The following is a 5761-nucleotide window of genomic DNA, read 5'->3' on the forward strand; positions in this document are numbered from 1 at the left end:
GTGTGAACACCCATTTCAAAAGCCTCCTAATCCTAATCCCAAGAGACCTCTAAACGATAGGGGTGGAACTTGGGTCGGGTTAGCCCAAGTCCAATGGGTTAAAATCCGACTTTTGTTAGTTTTGGGCTAACATTTAAGATATGTGGTCTGGGCTTGGTCTTGTAAAATCAAAACACGACTCAGTTTCAGGTTGGGCTCGAGGTTAGAATATCAAATAACCGAAAAACTCGAGCCCGTCTATATATATGTATGTATATATTTTATTCATTCTATTATGTTATATTGTTTTCTTATAAAGATTTATTTTTGTAAAAAAATAAGGTTGAGAATATCAATTTTAGAGAGAATATTTGAATTAATCAGGTTAGTTTCCCTTTCAAATAATCAAATCCCTTTGATTTAGTTAAAATATTGAAAACTGTAGTGTCTTTATGAAAACCCTAATTTATTTATTTAACAATAAAAATGTGTTGAGTTTTTCACTATTTAACATTGAAACCCGAAAAACTTGACCAACCTGACCCAACCCGAGTTGGGCTTGGGCTGAAAATCTAAGGACCGACTAGGGCTTGGTCCCGAGGCTCGGGTTAAGCCTCAACCAAACCCAACCGCCAGAGTTCCACCCTTACTAAACGACGGTCAATTTTAGGGAAAACTAGGGCTGCGTTTGTTTACACACTTGAGGATGGAAAGGAAAGGAAAAGTCTAATGTAGTCTACATTTTCCAGTTTAGTGCGTGTTTGTTTACTATGGAAAAGAAATTTGTCTTTTCCCTCTGGAAACTAAACTATGAAAATGAAAGGGTTTTGAGTTCGTGGCTCAACCCTCGGATTTGAGAGAAAGGAAAAGGAAAAGACTAGTTTTTCTTTATTTTTCTTAGCTTTTGCATAACAAACAATCATGGAAAAGGAAAATAAAGTTTAATAAAAATTATGTAATTTTATATTCCTTTTCTTTCTTAAGTTTTTGCCTCACAAACATTATAGATTTCATTCCTAAGCTTTCTTTTCCTTTTCCGAAGTAACCAAATAGACGCATCAAAAAGAAAAATCCATTACATTATTTTCTTTTCTATTCCATAGTCACTACTAAAAGAAGGGCTTTTTGTGTCACTTTTTAAGTGACACAAGAAGTCACTTGTGTCACTTTTGAAACTAATTCTGAAGTGACCTATAAGCCCCCGACACATAAAGTTCTACCAAAAGTGACATAAAAGCCTTACTAAATGTGTCACTTTTTGTTAATAAAAGTGACACTTAAGAATAGCCTCTTGTGTCACTTTTAAGAAAGAGTGTCACCGTGCTTGTAAAAAGTGACACTAGTTGTATCTGTTTTGGACCGAGGCGGGATATAATTTGGCAAAAGTGATACATTAAAGTATACTAGTTTGTGTCACTTTTTGGACCCAGGAGTGAGACATAAGTATGTCAAAAGTGACACATTAAGATATACTAGTTGTGTCACTTTTGACCGTGAGTAAGACATAAAACGCGTCAAAAGTGACACATTAAGTATACTAGTTGTATCACTTTTGGACCAGAGTGAGACATAAATACATCAAAAGTGACACATTAAATTATACTAGTTGTGTCAAACTTTTAGACAAATGAATAGTGAGACATAATTACGTCAAAAGCGACACATTAATTATACTAGTTAGTCACTTTTGGACTTGATAGTGACACAAATGCGTCAAAAGCAACACAAAAGCCCCTTACTTACTTCTTGTGTCACTTTTTTGGGAATCAACTCCATGTAACTTCATTATGAAAATGAAAGCGACACATAAGAGTGAAAGTTGTGTGGGTTGTGTCACTTTTAATAGATATTATGTCACTTTTTCCAAAAGTGAGACAAATGAAAATAATTTTTTAAAAAACTTTTCTCATTTTTTTGTATTCAATCGTCTTCATTTCTCAACCTGGATCTTATCGTCATAACCAAAATCCCATTAACCTGCTTTTATGATAGAAACAACATCCACATACATTTATCAAAACATCACAACCAAAATCACTTTAACCTGCTTTATGATATGGAAACAACATCCACTCGGGAAAAAAAAAACATTCAAAATAATTAACTTCTATTGATTTCATGGATCAAACCTAGTATCTATTATCCAGTTTGACTCCCAACAAAATAAGTCATTCCAATACCAAAATAATCACAATAAATTAAAGCAAATCAAAGCAAAAAAAAAAAAAAAAAAACTAAATGACACCAACGCTATCCTAGTAATATCTTAGCTTGTTGTGCGCACTTCCAACACCAAAAAACCTAGATGTCATCTATTCATTTGTTAATCGATCCATGCACCTGCATCATATCATAAAGTCGTCATTCCACTATGACTAGTATATAAAATTAAAAAGCAAATGAATCAAAAAGGGTATATTGCACAAGTAAGAAAAAAAAAAATCGATAAGAAAAGTAAATATACATAAAGAAAGGGAAAATATGGAAGCCCACTTACCCAAATTAACTACTCATATAAATTGTTGGATAAGGTCGATGAATTCAAGACGAACTTCATCTATTTTAGTGGTGTAACTCTTCCTGCTAGAGAACTCCAATACCTGTTCGACGAAAAATATATTATAAATATTATGAAAATGAATAATGCAAGTAATGCATGCTTACTATATTTACCTTATGTTGAAAGGAATTAAAAACACACGATCACCGTGTTCTTTAGCCAACTTCTGAAAATATCGAGCCTTCTCATCATCCTTTGTATTAATAGTAAAACTTTCTGGATTACCAAATGCGTACTTTGCTCGAGCAATTCCAAAAGTCGAATATAAATATCTACATCATATATATACATTTTGTTAAAAAATTCGATGTGAAAAGTTAAATTATAAACTAACACAAATAAGTTCACCAAATTATTCATACCTCATGTAGGAGATAATGCAATTAACATTTAACATTCTCTTCTCACACACTATGCTCGAATCCGATAGGAACCTTGCAAATTTCGATCTTTGTGGTGAGTATTCGGTTTTTTCATTTTCTTGGAAATCCATGAATTTTGAAATCCCAAACTATGCTTTCGAGGCTCATGCCTGTCGCAAGGCTTAAAGGCAAGGCTCAGAGGCTCTTGAGGCTTAAGCCTCAATAAATATAAAAATAATAAAAGGAGAACAAGGAAAAATCGGGGAAGCTTGGAATTCCTAATCGAATGATTTGTTTTGATGCTAAAAACAAAACTTCTTGTCTTTAATCTTTTGAAAAGTTAAGAGGGAGATAAGTATAGAAAAACTGGAAAAAAAAGGGAAGAAAATAGAAAGATGTGAGGCTTAAGCCTTAAAAGGCTAAATAAAAGGGAATTTGTAAAGGGAATCCCGGCCAAAGATATATATTTGGAGTAGACAATTTGTGCTCCATTCTAGGCAACATCAAAAAAAAAAAAACAATATTAACAAGAATACTCAAACCACTCTCTTAAATGCGGAATGGAGGGGCGTTTAAGAATTCCTTTGGTAGTATAAAAGATGGAACAATGATGAAGTAGTGAAGTGAAGAAAGTCTTGTGGAAAATACATAATGGAATGTGATTGATTACTTATGGCTTGACACTAGCTTGGACACAAATCCTCTTCATCATAGTTTATCACTTGTAAAATTGTTAGGATGGTGGAGTATGTAAGAGGTTTTCGTAACATTTATAATTCTTTTTGCACAACATAAACCGAGATGTCTATTGCACACAATCATTATAAAGAAAAGAGCAAGCATTCCATTAAAGAAGGCTACATAAACACAAGAAAAGCGTGCATCAAAACACAGTGCAAGAATTCCTGTCAACAGATCTCTTTGCGACAAAACTTAGTCTATTAGTTCGGTGGGAGGGGATTGAGTATGAACCGAAAGCTCAAGCGGTGCATGACCAAAACTAGGAGATCAAAACCACTACCATATCCCTCCTCTCTAAGTCTGCAACAGCCACAACTGCTTTAACAACAATCTCGGCCAAAGTACGCTTGCAACGATTCACAATCTTTGAAGATAAAGTCGTCATGCAAGTCTGAACCAAAGGCTCAATGTTGGTGGCATCAAAAACAAACTTCTATGCAATGTTCTCTAAATGTTCAACAGATATCCTAGAAGCCATTTCATAGCCATACGCTGGAAAACCGAATAGGATGCACACCACGTTCTAATAATCTGAAAACTGCTCTAGAAATGCACTAGCCATGACAACAACTCCAGTAGTCCCATCACCAATTTCATAATCTTGACTCCTAGACAACTCAACCATCAGTTTTGCTATCTATTTATCAACATCCATCTGCTCCAAGATTGTCGCACCATCATTGGTGATAGTGACGTCGCTGTCAGGACTCTGAAGCATTTTATCCATGCCTTTAGGACCAAGAGAAGTATGTAGAATCCTAGCAACAGCTTTACCAGCAGAGATGTGTGATTTCTGAGCATCGATTCCTCTTAATCTAGTCTTCTGTTCTTGATCTCTTAATCAAGGCATGGTGGACACACAGGCCTGATTTCTTATCAAAGTTAGAAGACTAAAATTGTACCTACTATAGGTTCATTTAGTGGCAGAGCCATGGATTAAGACCATAGGCATTCTTAATGTACCTTTTCTGCTTTCTCTGTTACTTTTGTTTTACTTGTATTTCCCTTTTTCAATTTATACAACTATCCTTTAGCAAAAAAAAAAAAAGCTGTTCTTTTCTGTGCTCTTTAGTCAATATGTAATTGGTTAGGCAGATCGACAAAAACAACAATGACAAGTTCTTAACCACCAATCCCCCCAACAACACACACACTTCCATGACCCACCTTCTATATCCTAAAAAGTGGCGGATGAAGTACCAAAATTTTAGGTAGTCTAATAATACCAAAGAAGAACACAAATAGAAAAAATAGTTAACTTTTCACAAAGTACACAACTATAGAAACAACCTGAGTGGCAACAAGACTAAGAAAGGCTAGCTGCTAAGAATTGAATTACCTGGATGTACAATTTTTGTAGTTATTGGCATAATCTGAAGATGAAAGAAACTATATGTGCCTGCCGCATGTCCTTTATTTAGATTCAAGAAGCTTCACATTCGAAAAACGAAGTCCTTCCACACAGCTAATTGATGAATCAATTACTTGTCCAATTAAAACCTAGTGAGAGATTTAATGAGGATTGGGTTTGGAGAAATGAGGAAATGGTTGGAAAAGCCTAGAGAGAGAGAGACAGACGAAGAACGAGGGATGGATAGAGTGAGAGACCACTGGGTGTGGGAGAGCGCGTGCGGTGAGGTCTAACGAACGCCGGTGAGAATTAGTTGGGAGGGAGGACGTGGTGAGGTCTGCTAGACTTAGATGTGTTTTGGGAGACAGAGTTTTTCTTTTCTGTTTTTTTTTTCTTTTTTAATCCAACGGAGTAACGGACTTCAGTTTATTCTCTTTTTATTTATTTTTCTTTTCCGTAACCTAAAATTATAGCCATACGCTCAAATCCGGACAACTTGAGTTTCAGTAGCATAGAATTACTTGTGTCGCTTATTTATTTTGATAGTATGTTAATTTTGTTTCATTTTCTGTTAAACCCAGAAGTGACACAACAAGCCAAACCAATAGTGTCACTTTCAAATAATGTGACACAAAAAATAAAATTACATGTGTCACTTTTCCTAGAAGCAACACATCAGCCCTCGTTCCATAGAAAAGTGACACATCAAAACTCTATGTGTCACTTTTTTCTAGTAAGTGACACGAGACATAAAAAAAAAGTGACACA

At 35.0% G+C, this 5761-nt stretch overlaps 1 long non-coding RNA gene across 1 annotated transcript; it reads right to left on the minus strand.

Annotated features, from left to right (window-relative positions):
• Positions 1 to 2040: 2040 nt before the first annotated feature.
• LOC147510174 (uncharacterized) lies at positions 2041 to 5363 on the minus strand. Its single transcript, XR_015216737.1, has 4 exons — positions 4982 to 5363; positions 2653 to 2811; positions 2477 to 2579; positions 2041 to 2319 (listed from the first exon to the last, which is right to left on the minus strand). It is a non-coding gene; the product is annotated as an uncharacterized LOC147510174 (long non-coding RNA).
• Between the last annotated feature and the right edge of the window lie 398 nt (positions 5364 to 5761).

The sequence above is a fragment of the Coptis chinensis genome, chromosome 3, assembly GCF_015680905.1.
Source record: "Coptis chinensis isolate HL-2020 chromosome 3, ASM1568090v1, whole genome shotgun sequence".
NCBI classification, from domain to species: Eukaryota; Viridiplantae; Streptophyta; class Magnoliopsida; order Ranunculales; family Ranunculaceae; genus Coptis; species Coptis chinensis.